This window comes from Danio rerio, chromosome 7 (genome assembly GCF_049306965.1).
Source record: "Danio rerio strain Tuebingen ecotype United States chromosome 7, GRCz12tu, whole genome shotgun sequence".
NCBI classification, from domain to species: Eukaryota; Metazoa; Chordata; class Actinopteri; order Cypriniformes; family Danionidae; genus Danio; species Danio rerio.
Genome location: NC_133182.1, coordinates 64,243,349 through 64,262,083, shown reverse-complemented (window position 1 = coordinate 64,262,083; position 18,735 = coordinate 64,243,349). Strand labels below are relative to the sequence as shown.

At 41.1% G+C, this 18,735-nt stretch overlaps 1 protein-coding gene across 1 annotated transcript in view; it reads right to left on the bottom strand.

The window, feature by feature from the left end:
- The window catches only part of adam19a (ADAM metallopeptidase domain 19a), a 227,908-nt gene that overhangs the window by 61,748 nt on the left and 147,425 nt on the right, over positions 1-18,735 (bottom strand). The window lies entirely within an intron of this gene.

Below are 18,735 nucleotides of genomic sequence, written 5' to 3'. Positions count from 1 at the left end.
CAGTCCTTTGATTCCTGTCCAATCAAATCACACATAGAAGGTAAATCACATCATAATGTACTACCTCAAGACATGGGTGATTTATAATTGCAGCAAACTGTTTGGAAGCAATAAAAGGGTCCAAGAAGATGTCTAAAATCTTTACACACATTGACCCAGAAACTGATTAGATGCATATCACTTATGAGAAGATGAAGAATGATTACTGTATGATGACCGAAATGGCCTGAAACACCCAGCAGGCATGAGACGTTAACATGCCGTCAGATTGACATTGTACCCTAACATCATGGGGATGTTGCATTTTGTTTGGAAATGGAAATTGGGTTGACGTCAGAACTTAACGTCAATGTCCAACCTAAAACCAACCAAATATCAACATCTCATGATGTTACAGCTTGAGGTTGTGTGGATGTTGAGGACAATCATTATACAATAACTTGCCTAATTACCCTGGCCTGCCTAGTTAACCTAATTAAACCAGTTAAGCCTTTAAATGTCACTTTAACCTGTATAAAAGTGTCTTGAAAAAAATAATCTAGTAAAATATTATTTACTGTCAACATAGCAAAGATAAAATAAATCAGTTATAAGAAACAACCTATTTAAATTATTATGTTTAGAAATATGTTTAAAAATCTTCTCTCCATTAAACAAAAATTGGGGACAGAAATTTTACCTAATTAGGGGCTGAGTCCCCCTAAAATGAAAATCCTTTTGATTTAAAAATTCAACTCTACAGTTTAACAAAGAGACTTTTATTGACAATGTAGTGGTTTTAAATACAGTACAACAAGGTATGATAAATAGTACAGAGAGAAATAAGACTATAAAATAACAGAAAATGTACTGGCAGGTTTCTGTTGCAACACCAAACAAGACAATGTACATAAATTGTATTGCTTTTAGCATTTTGCTTTTAGCATTTTGCCCAGCATAATTTAAAAGAATAGTTCACTCGAAAATCTAAATAATCTAATCATTTACTTTCTCTCATAGGGTTTATGAGTTTCTTTTTTGTGTTAAACAAACAAGAAGATATTTTGCTTAGTATAAAGTAGGGAAAAAAAATAAAAACAAAGAAAGAAACTCAAATAGGTTTAAAACTTTTAAATGAACTACATCTATCCCTTTAAGTTATATTTAAATATTTTATGAAGCTAGCATTTTATGCATTAATCTGGTATTTATAAAGCTCCTGAATATCTTTTTAAAGAGTATATATATGAAAGAAGACAATAGAAAAGAATGCAGACACATGCAGTAACATTGTTGTTACATTTACTCCAAAATATTAAACATATTAAAGATGTTGAATGTTTAAACCCTTCTGGCTAGCACACTACAACAACACATCCTGTAAATTTTAAGAATGAGGTCAGTTTAGAGAGAAGCTAATCCTATGCACTTTTAAATACCTCTGGATGGTCAGAGTGGACAAGCTCAAAACATTCTAGACTTTGTTTATACCTGTATTTAGCATCAGCCACTTCAGATTGGACTGACAAAAACACATCTCAATGCCAGTTGTAAACAGGGCCATAAAGACAGCAATAAAGTCAATACTGTAGTTTACTCTCAAAAACAACATTTCCAAGCATAATTTACTTACCCACTTGCGGTCCCTAACCTGTATACATTTATTTCTTTTGTGGCACATAAAAGAAGATGTTTTGGATGTTTTGGCTCTTTTGGAAACAATTGAGATTGACTGAATTTATAAGGACAAACATCTTTTATGCTCCACAAAAAAAAAAAAAAACTGAAAGTTATACAGGTTATGTTTTCCGAAACATAGTGCTCTACAAGCAGACTAGATGCACATCCATTGGTCAGAAATGTTATTAGCAATGTCAGTCATGTACTGAAGTAATCAGTTTAATAATTTAAAAAGTATGAGATTAAGTTAATATCAATTTTTTTGCTGGTAATGAGTATGACATCAAATATGGCATCTTCATTATCTCAGTTATTTTGCTACTGTATATTATTCAGGTTATAATTAAGCAAGAATGTATATACACAAAAAGTTAAGGTAATTTAGGCAAGGCAAGGCAAGTTTATTTATATAGCACATTTCATACACAATGGCAATTCAAAGTGCTTTACATAAACAAGAATAAAAGAAACAAGTAAAATAAAAATAAAACAAATAATAAAAATGCATAAAAACAAAACATAACATAAAAACAGGTAAAATGTGATATGAAAGAATGAAGAAGAAGAGAAAAACATGATAGTGCAATCTGTCGGACGCAGCACAGTGCTCATTCAGTAAAGGCACAGCTAAACAGATGTGTTTTCAGTCTTGATTTGAATGTGCCTAATGTTGGAGCACATCTGATCATTTCTGGAAGCTGATTCCAGCAACGAGGGGCATAGTGGCTGAAAGCCGATTCACCCTGCTTTGACTGAACTCTTGGAACTTCTAGTTTATATAATCCTAAAGATCTGAGTGATCTGTTGGGTTTGTATTCAGTGAGCATATCTGTGATGTATTTAGGTCCTAGGCCATTTAGTGATTTATAGACCAGTAATATTACTTTAAAATCTATTCTGAATGTAACTGGCAGCCAGTGTAAAGACCTGAGGACAGGTGTGATGTGCTCTGATTTTCTGGTTCTGGTTAGAATTCTGGCTGCAGCGTTCTGGATGAGCTGCAACTGTCTGACTGTCTTTTTAGGAAGACCAGTGAGGAGTCCATTACAGTAATCCACCCTGCTGCTGATAAAAGCATGAACAAGTTTTTCTAAATCTTCACTAGAAACAAAGCATCTGATTCTTGCAATGTTTTTGAGATGATAGTATGCTGATTTACTGACTGCTTTGACATGACTGTTGAAACTCAGATCTGACTCCAGAGTCACACCAAGATTCTTGACCTTATTTTTTTTTTTTTAAACATTTGAGGAATCCAATAGCTACAAACCATTAAAGTTAAAAAAAAAATAAATAATAATAAAAAATAATCTATGTGATAACTGTGAACTTAATCCATTTGAGTAAACTAAGCAATTTGAGCACAGTAAAACTCAAAACTTAATAAATAAAGAGAACTCAAACCAACTGAGTACTGTAAAACCCGATAAGTTAAGGCAACTCCAATCGTTTAAAGATTGTGAGTACTGTGAACGTACTCCATTTAAGTTGAAGTAATGAGATAATTAACTCATTACCTTCAACACTCTTTTCAAATGAGTAGATTTTACTTTCAGTTAATTTTGAGTTAGCTACACTCATTTTATTTGATAAAGTTGACTGTTGGCTTTTACAGTGTGGGTATATAAAGGGGAGCAAACAATTAACCAAACAAGATAATAAAAAAACAAGGTGGTAGACAAAATAAAAAACCAAGGCAACTAATTAACTAATAAGTGCAACTGAGGCCATTTCCGCATATACACTCGTATTTTTATAAACAAAGTGTTCTCCATTTTTGTTTAAAAAAAGAAAAAATCATTTATAGAAAAAAACAAAATGGTTGTCTAATTGATTTTCAACATGGCCAGGGTTTTTAGAAAGATTTCAGTCACGTGCTACCGCTACATGTGGACAAACAGTTGTATTATATTGATAATATTTAGATTTTGAAAACACGTGTTTGTGTGTAGGGGAAACTTATGAAACAATGATAAACAAAACATTAAAACACAGACAGTGACTGTTACAATGTCTAAAAGACATCCAAGCATAAACATCTTGCCTAAAACTTGGCTGTGAGTGTCAGTAAAAGTCTAATAGGTTTCTAATAATAATCCAAAAGTAGACTACAATGATGACTATACACTGCCGAACAAATGTGTTGTTTTAAAAGTTTTAGAAACAGAAAATAATAACTTGACTTCTAGTTGATCATTTGGTATCAGAAGTGGCTTATATGATTTTGCCCTCTACTGGGGTTTGTAATGTAATGGGCAGCACACATGTCTTGATGCCTCAGGCTGTTGATGTTGCCATCCACTCTGCAGATCTCTTACATGCCCCAATACTGAATGTAACCTCAAACCATGATTTCTCCTTCACCAAACTTGACTGATTTCTGTGAGAATCTTGGGTCCATGCAGTTTCCAGTAGGTCTTCTGCAGTGTTTGTGATGATTGGGATGCATTTTAACATGATAAGAATCTTACCTTCTGCTACTTTTCCAAATGATCAACTAGAAGTCAAGTTAGTATTTGTTGCTCTAACAACTGGAATCAACGACAATACATTTGTCAGGTAATGTATGTCTGTAAGTCTGTCTAATCTGTCTATATGATGACTAGTCTATTATTTGGACGTTTTTTAACTTAATTAAAAATGACAAAACAAAACAATTTGTTTTTACACGTGTAATGAAATATATTGACTACAATGCACATTAGTTTAATAATCTGACAAGATTAAAACAAAGTGCTTGGCAAAATAAAGAAGAAACTGTGCTCCTAACCACAGGCCAAGAGATATTTCAAGCGGACATGTTTGCAATGTTGTTTGTAAAGTTCATTGCAATTATAGATTTGGAAAACACTGCATGACAGAAACTGATAGCATAGTTAGCTAACAATGGTTTTGGGCAATTATTGCTTTTGGTAAAAACTGTTTCATCTAAAATCAATTTAATTTTTGACCTTATCAGTTGCATTTAAGAATGCCTATGAGCTCAATTTCATTTGAACTCTCTCTTTTTCTCTCAAACACATGCACACATAGATAGTGAATTTTAATTCCTCTTGATCCTTCGTCTGGCTTCAGTATGGTTACCGGCAGTAAATAGTCAGGCATTAACTAATCAGGGGGATCAGAAGCACTGCTGGATTTGAGGGCTCCCAGATCACCTCTGCAGCAGCACTTTAAATTAGACTTCTGTAAAAAGTTTTCAAACGGTACGTGTTGAAAAGTGTAACAAATGAAGTCCATGAAATTGCATGGTGTCCCATTTGTCATTTTAGGTTTTAGATTGGTGTTTTCGAGTCAACCCCTTTGTGACTATTGTGTGTTTGTTCACAATATGCAGTTTTGTTGAGTCTGCACAAATGCATTTTCACAGTGGAGCACTATTCAACACTCTATGCAAGACTCGGGGATGAATCTCTTTATTTTACATGAGCATTCAAAAGTTTGAGGTCAGTAAAATGTTTTAAAAAAGAATTATAAATATTTTTAGCAAGGGCACATTAAATTGGTTCTAAAATATTTCGACAGCCTCTGTACAGTACATTTAAAGTGTTACAAAAAGATTTCAAAACACAGCTCTGTTATTGCAAACTGTGGTACTTACGGTTTCAAACTTTCACAACTGTTTTTAGCATTCACAACACACACGTGCGAATACACACACACCACACACACACACACACACACACACACACACACATATATATATATATATGCCTCAGTGTCCCTCCAGTGACAATATACAGCCATATCACACTGCTACGAGTTTGATATTGCATTTATACAACATTTTGATGGCATAATTGTGTGAATGAAAAAGAAAATCAAACAAGGAAAGTCTCAAAAACCCTTTTGTATGAGGAGCATCTGTAGCTGAACAGATGAAATCAGCGGAACAGCAGAAACCGTTGCTTAAAAACACATCACTTAAAAGCTAACATTAGAATAATTCTCTACCATAATGTCTAAATTGATGACTAAACAGATTATTTTGCTGAAATTTTAAAATTATAAGGCTGAACGGCATGAAATGCTAACTGTCTAGATTTCCCAGTATTTTTCTGTTGCAATCGGGAGATTACAAAAATTAACTCTGAAAAAGCTAGAGCAAAGCAAATACGTTACTATAGTATAATTACAGCACTACAACATACAAAAGAGAGAGATCGACTTGTAAGTTAGAATGTCACTTACCTGATTTGTAATGATTTGATCAGCTGTAGTTTGAAATGCATATGAGTTTTTCCTTCCCTAAGGATTTATTATGCAGTGTTGCCATCTTGTGGTGCAAGTCTTTGCTCTGCTCAATATGACAGGCTAATGACTGCCAATGGAAATTATAAACATTTAACCCTCTGGGGTTGAAGACCGCGTATGTGTGTTTTGAGGCGTTCTCTCCTGATAACGCTGAAAAGAACTTAAATTACACTTTTAGTCTTGATCGTACAGATTACAGTAATACATCAATCTGTTAGGTGTCTACTTTTTGTGTACTCTCACAATGACAACACACGTGTGTGTTTTTGAAAAACAAGGAAAACAAACAGTGTAGGCATTCTGTTTTTTTGTCTTTCCGCTAATTGTTTTTAAAAACGCATCAGTAAATGCACTGAAACTCTACGAAAACAAAACACACAGACTGCTTGAAGTGTCTACTTTTAAATGCATGAACATGACAAAAACCTGAAACATTTCAAGAGTTCACACTTAGCTGATGATTGTTGATAAGCTAGTTTGGCATGCTGTCCCAGGAGAGAGCCCCGAGCTCATGAGAGCCTCGAGCCCAGGGCTCCCTCCCGTTGCAGGGCGAGAGGGGAGTTTGAGCTCGGGTAGATCTCGAGAACCCCCTCCCTCCTGCTGCGTGAGGGTTGCTAAGGTGATGCGTTGCTGACAGAATTGAATCGAATTTGGTGCTAATTTGGTTTAGTCAATTTACTTAAGTGTCATGTTTTTGGGAGTGTGGAAGGAAACCGGAGGACCCGGGGAAAACCAACGCAAGCACGGGGAGAACATGAACTCCACACGAAAATTCTGACCATTTGGGTAGATGCCAGAACTGGAGGCATTTTGCTGTGAGGCCGCAGTGCTAGCCACTGGGCCGCCGTGCTGCCCTGTAGACAAAGGAGGAGGCGAAGGGGTGGAAGGGGGGATTCTTCAAGACGAAGATGACTAAAGGTAAGGTGTTTGGTTATTTATACTTGGTTAGGAGTAGTCTGATTGGTGGTTCGTACATTAGCTTGACTCCGGGCCAGCCGTGTCAATCATAAGCACGTGATCCTCTCGAAATTAGTTTATGTCAGGGTTCTGCCACTTTGGTCTTGAAAATTCTTGTTTTGGTGGCAGAGCTTTGACACTTCTCATGTCTGGTCCTGTTTCTGTCTCTGTGTGAGCGCGCGCCGTCGTGGGTGTACGTAGAGTGTGCACGCTTCTGCTTGACGCGGCCGCGCGCGCGCTCTGCGTCCCTCAGACGCGTGCGCTCTTGTACTCGTGTTTGTGTTTTCGTCTGTCTGCAGCATGGTGTTTCATTCCCAGCGTCTCAGTCTTGTTGGTTTCGGTTTTGGTCGGCGCTGGGATGAAGCATGCATGCTGCATATGTGAGCGCATGGTGAGTGTTTTCATTCATCGTGTGCTCGTGTCTTGCGTCTTTTGTCAAAGCACATGGCTCGGTGTTTACATTGGTCACGTGCTTTTGTCGTGTGCTTCAGTGTTGTGTTATGTGAGCGCATGGCTTGTATTGTCTCTCTGTGTCATGCGCTCTCCCGTCTATTGTCTAGTCCCACCCTCCTTGTTAACCCATATTTAGTTAATTGTGTTCACCTGTGTTTCAATTTACTTTTTTGCTTTATAATCCCCCTCATGTTTTCAGTCCTTTGTCAGTTCGTCGTTGCTAGTTTCCTGTCTTTTTGTGTCCATCCCTGTCTTGTCCTGCCAGTCCTGCCAGCCCTGTCAAGTTTGTTTTTGCCTTTGTATTCATGTTTTCCCCTTCGGGGTAGTTTTGTTTTGCCTTTTATTTTTATTTTATTATTAATAAATACCCATTGTTTCGTTGCACTTGAGTCCTCGCTCCTTTTCCCCACCTCAACCGTGACAGTACGAACTGACCAAAGAAGAGGACTCAGCAGAAGAATGGGTAGCTTCCTCTTTCCATCTCCTTTTCTTGGGGGCTCTGTCAAACACCAGCTGCTTCAGGTTGTCCAGGAAATCTCCCTGCAGCAGGGAGAGGTGGACATCAGAAATTTCGCCCACGACTTCCTTGCTGTAGTGGATGGCCTTGAGTATGAGGATAACCTGGACCTCAAGGAGGCATTTAACATCTGCCTAACGGAGCCCCTCAACCCTGTGGAGATGGAGAGGCTGGAGTACCTGCCATTTTGGCGCTTTGTGTTTAAGCTCCACCAACTCCAGCCAGCCCACTGACTGCTTCACATATCCATCTGCAGTCAGTGGGGGCCCCAGTCCTCCAATGACCCAGAAACGGCGAAGGAGGAGGAAGACCGGGTCTGCCTTACCTGTCGCCCACCCAGAGGTGACCGAACCTGCTGCAGCCCTTTCAGTTACCATCCTGGCTGCAGCATCACTTACTGAGGCACCCGCAACAGACACTGCACCAGTCCTGCAGGCAGTGGAGTATACTGCAGTGTCTGAAGAGGTGGCCAGCTTCCCGCCACCCAGACCAAGGAAGCGTCGGAGGAGAAAGGGCTCCTCCACCACAACGGCTCCAGCCCCAGAGCGCCCTCCAGTGTCGACTCCAGCCCCAGAGCGCCCTCCAGTGTCGGCTCCAGCCCCAGAGCGCCCTCCAGTGTCGGCTCCAGCCCCAGAGCGCCCTCCAGTGTCGGCTCCAGCCCCAGAGCGCCCTCCAGTGTCGGCTCCAGCCCCAGAGCGCCCTCCAGTGTCGGCTCCAGCCCCAGAGCGCCCTCCAGTGTCGGCTCCAGCCCCAGAGCGCCCTCCAGTGTCGGCTCCAGCCCCAGAGCGCCCTCCAGTGTCAGCTCCAGCCCCAGAGCGCAGCTCAGTGCCGGTCCCAGTCCGGCTCCTTGCCCTGCCGGCGCCACCCAGACGTCTTGCCCTGCCGGCTTCAGCCCGGCTCCTTGCCCTGCCGGCGCCACCCAGACGTCTTGCCCTGCCGGCTTCAGCCCGACTCCTTGCCCTGCCGACGCCACCCAGACGTCTTTCCCTGCCGGCACCACCCAGACGTCAAGCCCTGCTGGCCCCAGCCCGGCTACTTGCCCTGCCGGCACCACCCAGACGTCTTGCCCAGCCGGCTCCAGCCCGGCACCTTGCTCTGCCGGCACCTACCAGACGTCTTTCCCTGCCGGCACCTACCAGACGTCTAGCCCTGCCGGCCCCAGCCCGGCTCCTTGCCCGGCCGACGCCACCCAGACGTCTTGCCCAGCCGGCTCCAGCCCGGCACCTTGCCCTGCCTGCACCTATCAGACGTCTTTCCCTGCCGGCACCTACCAGACGTCTAGCCCTGCCGGCCCCAGCCCGGCTCCTTGCCCTGCCGGCCCCAGCCCGGCTCTTTTCCCTGCCGGCCCCAACCAGACGTCTTGCCCTGCCGGCCCCAGCCCAGCTCTTTGCCCTGCCAGCGCACCCCAGACGTCTTGCCCAGCCGGCCCCAGCCCGGCTCCTAGCCCCGCCGGCTCCCCTCTGGTCTTCAGCCCCGCCGGCTTTAGTTAAGTCGCCTCTAGACCAGCCGGCTCCCCACAGGCCTTCATCCCAGCCAGCTCCCTACAGGCCTCCTGCCTTGGTATCCCAGGCCGATCCTCCTTGGGTTGTCCCTCCTGCTCCACCTTGGAGCATGCCTCTGCCACCCTGGACTGATCCTCCGGCTCCACCCTGGTTCCCTGCCGGGGTCCCTGACCCATTGCACCTGTCCTGGACTGTCCCTCCTGATACTCCCTGGTCTTGCCCTCCCATCCCTCCCTTGTTTGTCTTGTTGAGTCCGGCTTGGCTTCCCTCCCTCCCCCCCTTCATGTCGTCTTGCCTGTTCACCCCCCTGTCTTGTGTCTGTTGATGTTGCCTGTTTTGTTGTCTTGCAGTGTTTCTTGTCTGTCTTGTACCTTGTTGGATGTTCCCTTTAGGGACGCCAGGTGGCGTCCCTTTTGGGGGGGGGGCTAGTGTCAGGGTTCTGCCACTTTGGTCTTGAAAGTTCTTGTTTTGGTGGCAGAGCTTTGACACTTCTCATGTCTGGTCCTGTTTCTGTCTCTGTGTGAGCGCGCGCCGTCGTGGGTGTACGTAGAGTGTGCGCGCTTCTGCTTGACGCGGCCGCGCGCGCGCTCTGCGTCCCTCAGACGCGTGCGCTCTTGTACTCGTGTTTGTGTTTTCGTCTGTCTGCAGCATGGTGTTTCATTCCCAGCGTCTCAGTCTTGTTGGTTTCGGTTTTGGTCGGCGCTGGGATGAAGCATGCATGCTGCATATGTGAGCGCATGGTGAGTGTTTTCATTCATCGTGTGCTCGTGTCTTGCGTCTTTTGTCAAAGCACATGGCTCGGTGTTTACATTGGTCACGTGCTTTTGTCGTGTGCTTCAGTGTTGTGTTATGTGAGCGCATGGCTTGTATTGTCTCTCTGTGTCATGCGCTCTCCCGTCTATTGTCTAGTCCCACCCTCCTTGTTAACCCATATTTAGTTAATTGTGTTCACCTGTGTTTCAATTTACTTTTTTGCTTTATAATCCCCCTCATGTTTTCAGTCCTTTGTCAGTTCGTCGTTGCTAGTTTCCTGTCTTTTTGTGTCCAGCCCTGTCTTGTCCTGCCAGTCCTGCCAGCCCTGTCAAGTTTGTTTTTGCCTTTGTATTCATGTTTTCCCCTTCGGGGTAGTTTTGTTTTGCCTTTTATTTTTATTTTATTATTAATAAATACCCATTGTTTCGTTGCACTTGAGTCCTCGCTCCTTTTCCCCACCTCAACCGTGACAGTTTATGTATAAACTTCACTTGATTAAGTAATTATTATAAAACCGACACTATGTCTAGTTTCTCAGTCTGAAGTCATTATTTTTAATGCGACCACACCCATGAAGCGTTGCTATTTGTCAATGAGACACAAGCGCTCCTTGAATACATGAATACATGAAAGACATACTTGCATAAAGTTTGGAAGGTGCACATTAATCTAATCTAATGTAGATGCACAAATATATTATTGTATAGCTTTCTGTTTCGAACATGAATTAAAAATATAAATTTTTAAGGGATGTACTTACAGTATATATGTTGAGGACTGTATATTGTTCAAGTAACTCAACAAGCATTTAGTTTAGGCCATTTAGTGATTTATAGACCAGTAGTAATACTTTAATACTTTGAAAATCTATTCTGAATGTAACTGGGAGCCAGTGTGAAGACCTAAGGACAGGTGTGATGTGCTCTGATTTCCTGGTTCTGCCAAAAGAAACTTAACAATTTGTGATTCATTGTAATGAGGATTAAATATTCTAGCCTATAAGACTGGTTACTCAAAGGTCTTGTTCAGGCACATTAAGAGTCTTTTTTGGACCTTATTTCAGCAAACTTACTAACCACACATAACATTTTCAGTTTCTAAAAACCACAAGTATGTACATCAATATTTCATTATATTCATTTTCTTGTTGGCTTAGTCCCTTTATTAATCCGGGGTCGCCACATTGTAGCACAGTTTGTGCTGAATACAAATAAAATACACATTGGCCAATACTATGTAATAAATAGCTGAAATAAGCACAAATGTCAAGGTATGTCAAAACATCTTAGGCGCCCCAAAATCACCTCAGACCCCTAAGGATTAAAATATGCACTGTACTTATAAATAAACAGCATAGTTGATGTGTAAACAACTACATTCTTGCTTAAAAAAGCCCCAAAAGTACATTATGCTGTCCAACAGCTGCAATATTTGTCAAACTGCAGTGAGTTTTTTGATCATTTGTCACTCTATGTGGGCAGAGAAATACAGAAGGGTGAGGAGGCTATTTGAGTGCTGTTATTGCAGAATATTACACAGCTATCAGCCAAACAGATATGATTATTTATTTATAATTATTTATTGTACCAATAAAATAACATCTTGTATCAGTAGTGCATCACAGAAGTACTTATGTATTCGAATATAACCAAGATATTTCAAAAGTTTTAGTGTGTAATAAAATAACCTACTGTTCCACTGTAATTTCAGCATTGAATTTGGTTAACTTAATTAGTTTTATTCTTGTTTACAAAAGAGATTTATCGTTATTGGAAATGTGTTTTGTCTTTAAACTATTCACAACTGGTGCAAATCCATTTAGTCGCAAAACCATTTGTTTACGCCCCAGGCTATCCAACTATTATCTTCAAAATGAGGATTGTCATTTTCCCCAAGTTGACAAGAGGCGAGCAGAAATGACTCAGGGTATGGCTTTATAATGGCTCCTGACACCACAACTGTAGGCAAATTTGGCAGTGATTGGATTTGACTTGGCATAACCGTAATGATATTCATGAAAGAAGGGGGAAAATTATGAAATAAATATTCAATAATACCAATAAAACAATCAGCTACATTAGTGTCAAATTTTAAAATGGACCGTTGGCTCTATTAACTGTAGATGATATGGCAGCACATCAGCGCATGACCTCCAATGAACAGAGGGAAAAGATATGCAACACTCGCCTTGAGGAAGCCGTATGAAAACATACAGTGCTAATTGCATTTGCTCTTGCAAAATCTTGCAACAGCTGTTCAATGACTTGATCTGTCTTCATAAGAAATTCAAGACCTTTGGCAATATCTAGACGTAGACTCTCTGGGGTTTTGCCCTTAATAACACTGTTATTTTCATAGAACTGAATAGTCGACTAAACATATATTGCAACAAACTCTCTGTATGTCAGAGAAGGGACTTTTCCAATAGAGGATGTGCACTGAATGAACAGGAATAAAAGCAAACACACTTCAGGGAATGTTGATTTATCCCATAACTATCTAGACTGCTGCTCTCTGGTTTCACAACGTAAACAGCTGCTTCATTTTTCATCTAGCCACATTCAACCAATTATGTAGCCAGCACATCTGGGGTGCTTCAAAATATATAAACTCTTTTTGTTTTCCATTTCTTTCTTTTTTCTTTTGAGTTTCTGTTGTGCTCCTTCATGACCTGATGTGAGGTCATATCTTTCAATTGCAACTGAAAAATAGTATCTGGACATTATAATTACAATCAGAAATGCATATCCTTTTGTGTTCAAACATTGTGGTTGTTTGCAATGTCAGGATGCATTACAATAATTTACACTCACCGGCCACTTTATTAGGTACACCTTACTAGAACCAGGTTGGACCCCCTTTTGCATTCAGAATTGGCTTAATCCTTCGAGGCATAGGTTCAACAAGGTACTGGAAATACTCCTCAGAGATTTTGCTTCATATTGGCATGATAGCATCACACAGTTGCAGCAGATTTGTCGGCTGCACATCCATGATGCGAATCTCCCATTCCACCACCACCCTAAAGGTGCTCTGTTGGATGGATATCTGATGACTGTGGAGGGCATTTAATTACAGTGAACTCATTGTCATGTTTAAGATACCAGTCTAAGACGATTATCGATTTATGACATGGCGTGTAATCGTGCTTGATCAGAAGATGAGTACACTGTGGTCATAAAGCGATGGATATGATCAGCAACAATACTCAGGTAGGCTGTGGCATTGGCAAGATGCTCAATTGGTACTTACGGGCCAAAAGTATGCCAAGAAAATGTCCCCCACATCATTACACCACCAGCAGCAGCCTGAACGATTAATACAAGGCAGGATGGATCCATGCTTTCATGTTGTTGATGTAAAAATCTGACCCTACCATCCGAATGTGGCAGCAGAAATGGAGATTCATCAGACTAGGCAACGTTTCTCCAAACTTCTATTGTCCAGTTTTGGTGAGCCTGTGTGAATTGTAGCCTCAGTTTCCTGTTCTTAGCTGACAGGAGTGGCACCAGGTGTGGTCTCCACTGCTGTAGCCCATCCGCCTCAAGGTTGCACGTGTTGTGTGTTCAGAGATGCTTTTCTGCAGACCTCGGTTGTAACAAGTGCTTATTTGAGTTACTGTTGCCTTTCCATCAGCTGAAACCAGTCTGGCCATTCTCCTCTGACCTATTTTCTCTTTGTCAGACCATTCTTTGTAAACCCTAGAGATGGTTGTGCGTGGAAATCCCAGTAGATCAGCAGTTTCGGAAATACTCAGACCAGCCCATCTGACACCAACAACCATGCCACATTCAAAGTTACTTAAATCACCTTTTTTCCCCATTCTGACGCTTGATTTGAACTGCAGCAGACCGTCTTGACCATGTCAACAAGCCTAAATGCATTGAGTTGCTGCCATGTGATAGGTTGATAAGAATCTTGCGTTAGCAAGCAGTTGGACACGTGTACCTAATAAAGTGGCCAGTGAGTGTATTTGTGCATATACATAAGATTAGTAAGTGTAATTCGCTGACTAATTTATCACAAATCTGTAAGATCAGTGTAGAAATTAGTACACCCAAATTAATATGTTTAAGGAAAATCAGGAAAAATCAAGAAACATTTAAAATAATAAAAGTTTGTGGTAATTCATTTGAATGTAAATTTATTTTCTTTCTATTCCTAAAGATGTTAGATGTCCATCTAAACAATGATCAGTTAAACTCATTTAACTTGAACAGAAATATTTGAGAACTATTTTTTATAAAGTGATAGATGTATTCACTGTCCTTGCAAAAGAAAAGCAAAAATGTATATTTATATTAAACTCTTACTGACCTTCATGCTGTCTTTGTCAAAGCTCACTGGTGCAGTAAGCATGTACTAAAATGAAAATGACCTTTCATTTAGTGGTATACTGGCAAAACCTTGGCACTTTGTGAAACTTTAATATAGTTGCTCATGCTACTTTTAAAAACACAGATGTTTGATTTGTATCTCTAGGTAAGGGATCCTCAATTATATATATTTATACTGCTCCATTTCTCTCTTTGCTCAGATACACTTTGCTGTGGAAATAACAAAAGCTTGAATGGCAATAGTTTAAGCATAGATAGTGATGCACAGTGTGCACTTCTTTCCCATGCTGTCAAAATATGATGCTTTACAAACAGTGACTCTTTTTTTATTCACTTAAAAGGTTTGTTCAGCTTTTAATACTGTGAATGCATTTGCATCTGTAAAATTCAGAGCACAAATTCCTCTTAATTACAAGCCACTTTCATGTGAAAATGTCACTAATTTCTGCAAATTGCACACTGTACATACATGCAAACATGCAAAGAGCCAGTTCAGAGTGCAATGTGAAATTGGGGAAAATGCTTTGATTACATAGGACCAGCTCCACTCACAAACACAGTGATCGGAACCTAATGTTTTCATCCAGTGGACCAGGGAACCTAATCACAGTAAATGGGACCATGAAAATAAACAATACATTTACAGCAACAACATTAGGTAGTCTGCAGAGAAACTTGGCCTTTACCATTAGTGGACATTTCAGCATGACAACAACCCAAAACACACGACGAAATGGTTAGCAGGCAAGACCATTAAAGTTTTGCAGTGGCTCAGCCAGGGTCCTGACTTAAATCTAATTGAGAATCTATGGAGATAGCTAAAGATCAGGGTGGTGGCAAGTAGGTGGCAAGTAGATCCTTCAAACTGAAAGAGTTGGAGCTCATCAATTAAGATGAAAAGGTGAAAACCCACTGGAAACTTGCAAAAAGCTGGTCAGCAATTTTAGCAATTGTTTGATTGCTGTAATAACCAACAAAGGCTTTTCTATTTATTACTGAAATAGTAAATAATTAATTTAAATTAATTTAAATGAGTAAATATTTTTAGACATGTCATTTTTTGTTCAAATGTTAATAAAAACTGAGAACTTTTTTTGTTTGTTTTTCCACGATAATGACTCTTGTACATCATCTTATTATCTTTTGTATTATCTTAGAAGCCTTTATCATTTTCAAGAAAAAAGAAGAAAAAAATAATTGTAAGTAATTTTAGGTATGAGTGTATATATATTCTGTCTGGTTCTTGAATCTGATTGGCTGATAGCCGTCCAATACTATGTAAATAACAGCACTCGTCCAGCCTCTTTACCCTTCACCCTTGTGTATTACTCCGCCCACATACAGCAACAAGCAGAGGACACTCTACAGTTTGACAAATATTACTGTTATTGAACAACATAATGTACTTTTGAGGCTTTTTAGTGAAGAATTTAGTTGTTTTGATTACAACTATGCAGTTTATTTAAAAGGATAATGTCTATTTTAAATATTTATAGTTTCTGTGAGACAGCGCATCAGTGGCCATTAGCCTGCCCATTGAGCAGATGTTTTTTATCCACAAGATGGTGATAGAGGCCCTACTCACACTAGGGACAATTGCCTCGAACCGGGCCAAAGCATGCTTGTCCCCCCTCCTGTCTCCCCCGACGGCCTGCACTCACACCACAATTGGGCCTCGTCACGCTTACGTCATTGTTGCTGTGCTGTTCAGTGAGAAGTGCTGTCACGCGGCAAACAGTCCTTAGGGATGCGGTGACACGCAGTCAGATATTTCGCCGAACAGATCCGCCACTTTTGGCGCTCATAAACAATCATAAAGCCCTCGTGCTGCAGGAATGAGGAGGTCTGCTGAAGGTGCGCAGCTGTCGTGCAGGGAGGAGTTTGCGTCTTTAATAAACTACGGCAGTTTGCGTTCCCTAAGCAGTAAGAATGATTAATAAATCCACATGAAACAGTCTCTTAAAAGTCACGTCTCGCTTTCAGTTTGTGGCTTTGGCACGTTTTGCACTCACACTACAAACGTACCGCGCCAAAGCCCAAGTGAACCACGCTCAGGCCCACCTCTTCCAACCGGGCCAGGGCCGGCCAAGTGAACCGTGCTTGATTCAGCATACTCACACTTCTCAAACAATCCGGGAAACGGGCCTGGGCACGGTACGGATGGCATAGTGTGAGTAGGCCCAGAGGCCACATAATAAGTGCCTAGAGGAGGAATAACCAGTAATTTCTAACTACAGCTGATCAAATAAATATTAAACAGGTAAGTGACATTCTAAGTCGATCTCTCTCTTTTGTATGTTGCAGTGCTGTATTTATACCATACAATTGTAGTGTCATGAGTGTGAGAGGGTACTCACATGATAGAAATGTATGTATTTTCTGTTGGCCACTCTTTTTCATAACCCTGAGTTACTTTTTGGTTGGCCATCTGTTTGTTCCTAATGCGTCTCCTGTTTAGTCTCCAGTTTAGTAAAAAGAAAAAAAAGAAGAAATGCCTGCATGTTTTTAGCATTTTTCCTTATCGCAAACTCAACAATAATCTGGTAGTTTTGCATTGGCATTGCTTTGGCTTTTTCATCGTTAATTATTGTGATCTTATGATTGCAACAGAGAAATACTGGGAAATCTCTGTAGACAGATGGCCTTTCATGCTGTTCAGCCTTATAAACTAAAATGTGAGCAAAAATCATCTGTTTTGTCATCACTTTCAACATTACGCTAGAGAATCATTCAAACACTAGCTCTAAAGTGACATTGGTGAATAAGTAACAGCTTCTGCTGTTCTGACGTCAGCTGCAGATATATATGTAAATGTAAATATAAATGTATATTTATATAGAGCATCCTCTATATAAATATATAAATTTATCCTCTATATAAATATAGAGCATCCTCTATATAAATGTATATTTATATAGAGCATCCTATATTTATAGAGCATCCTGGCTCTCGGATGCTCTCCGTGAGCATCGCTCAAAACTTCGGGCTGCAGAGAGAATTTGGCGGAAAACTAAAAATCCTGCACAGCTCTTAACGTACCAAACTCTTCTGTCCTCTTTCTCAGCTGAGGTTACTTCTCCAAAGCAGACATATTACCGTCTGAAAATCAACAATGCCACTAATCCTCACCTACTTTTTAAAACATTTTCCTCCCTCCTCTATCCTCCTCTTTGCTACATTCTTTTGCACCAAAACTGCAAAAATCAGTGCTCAATTTGCTGCACCTACAACAAACACGCAAGATACACCACCAACACCACACACACTCACCTCTTTTTCTCAGCTCTCTGAGTCGGAGGTGTCCAAACTCGTGCTATCTAGCCATGCAACCACCTGTCCACTCGATCCCATTCCCTCTCATCTCTTGGAAGCCATCTCTCTTGCAGTCATACCAACACTGACTTACATAATCAACACATCTCTTGACTCTGGTTTATTCCCCACTTCATTTAAGCAGGCTAGGGTAACCCCACTGCTAAAGAAACCCAACCTGGACCATACGCTACTTGAAAACTACAGACCAGTATCCCTGCTTCTATTCATGGCCAAGATTCTGGAGAAAGTAGTGTTCAATCAAGTCCTGGACTTTCTTACTCAAAACAATCTCATGGACAACAAGCAATCCGGCTTTAAGAAAGGCCACTCAACTGAGACTGCCCTGCTCTCGGTTCAGGATGATCTCAGACTGGCTAAAGCAGACTCTAAATCATCAGTCCTCATTTTGCTGGACTTGTCAGCTGCTTTTGACACTGTCAACCACCAGATCCTGCTATCTACGCTCGAGTCACTGGGCGTCGCAGGCACTGTTATACAATGGTTCAGATCTTACCTCTCTGACAGGTCATTCAGGGTGTCTTGGAGGGGAGAGGTGTCCAACCTAAATGCATCTAAATACTGGGGTACCTCAAGGCTATGTTCTTGGGCCACTTCTCTTCTCCATCTACACATCATCTCTAGGACCAGTCATCCAGAGACATGGATTCTCCTACCACTGCTATGCTGATGATACCCAGCTATACCTCTCTTTTCATCCTGATGATCCCTCGCTTCCAGCTCGCATCTCAGCCTGCCTGTTGGATATTTCACACTGGATGAAAGATCATCATCTTCAGCTTAACCTCGCAAAAACGGAAATGCTTGTAGTTTCTGCCAACCTAAACGAGCACATGTCACTCCACTGCTAGTCCGTTTGCACTGGCTGCCAGTTGCTGCTCGCATCAAATTCAAAGCTCTGATGTTTGCCTACAAAGTGACTTCTGGCCTTGCTCCTTCTTATCTGCTCTCACTTCTGCAGATCTACAGT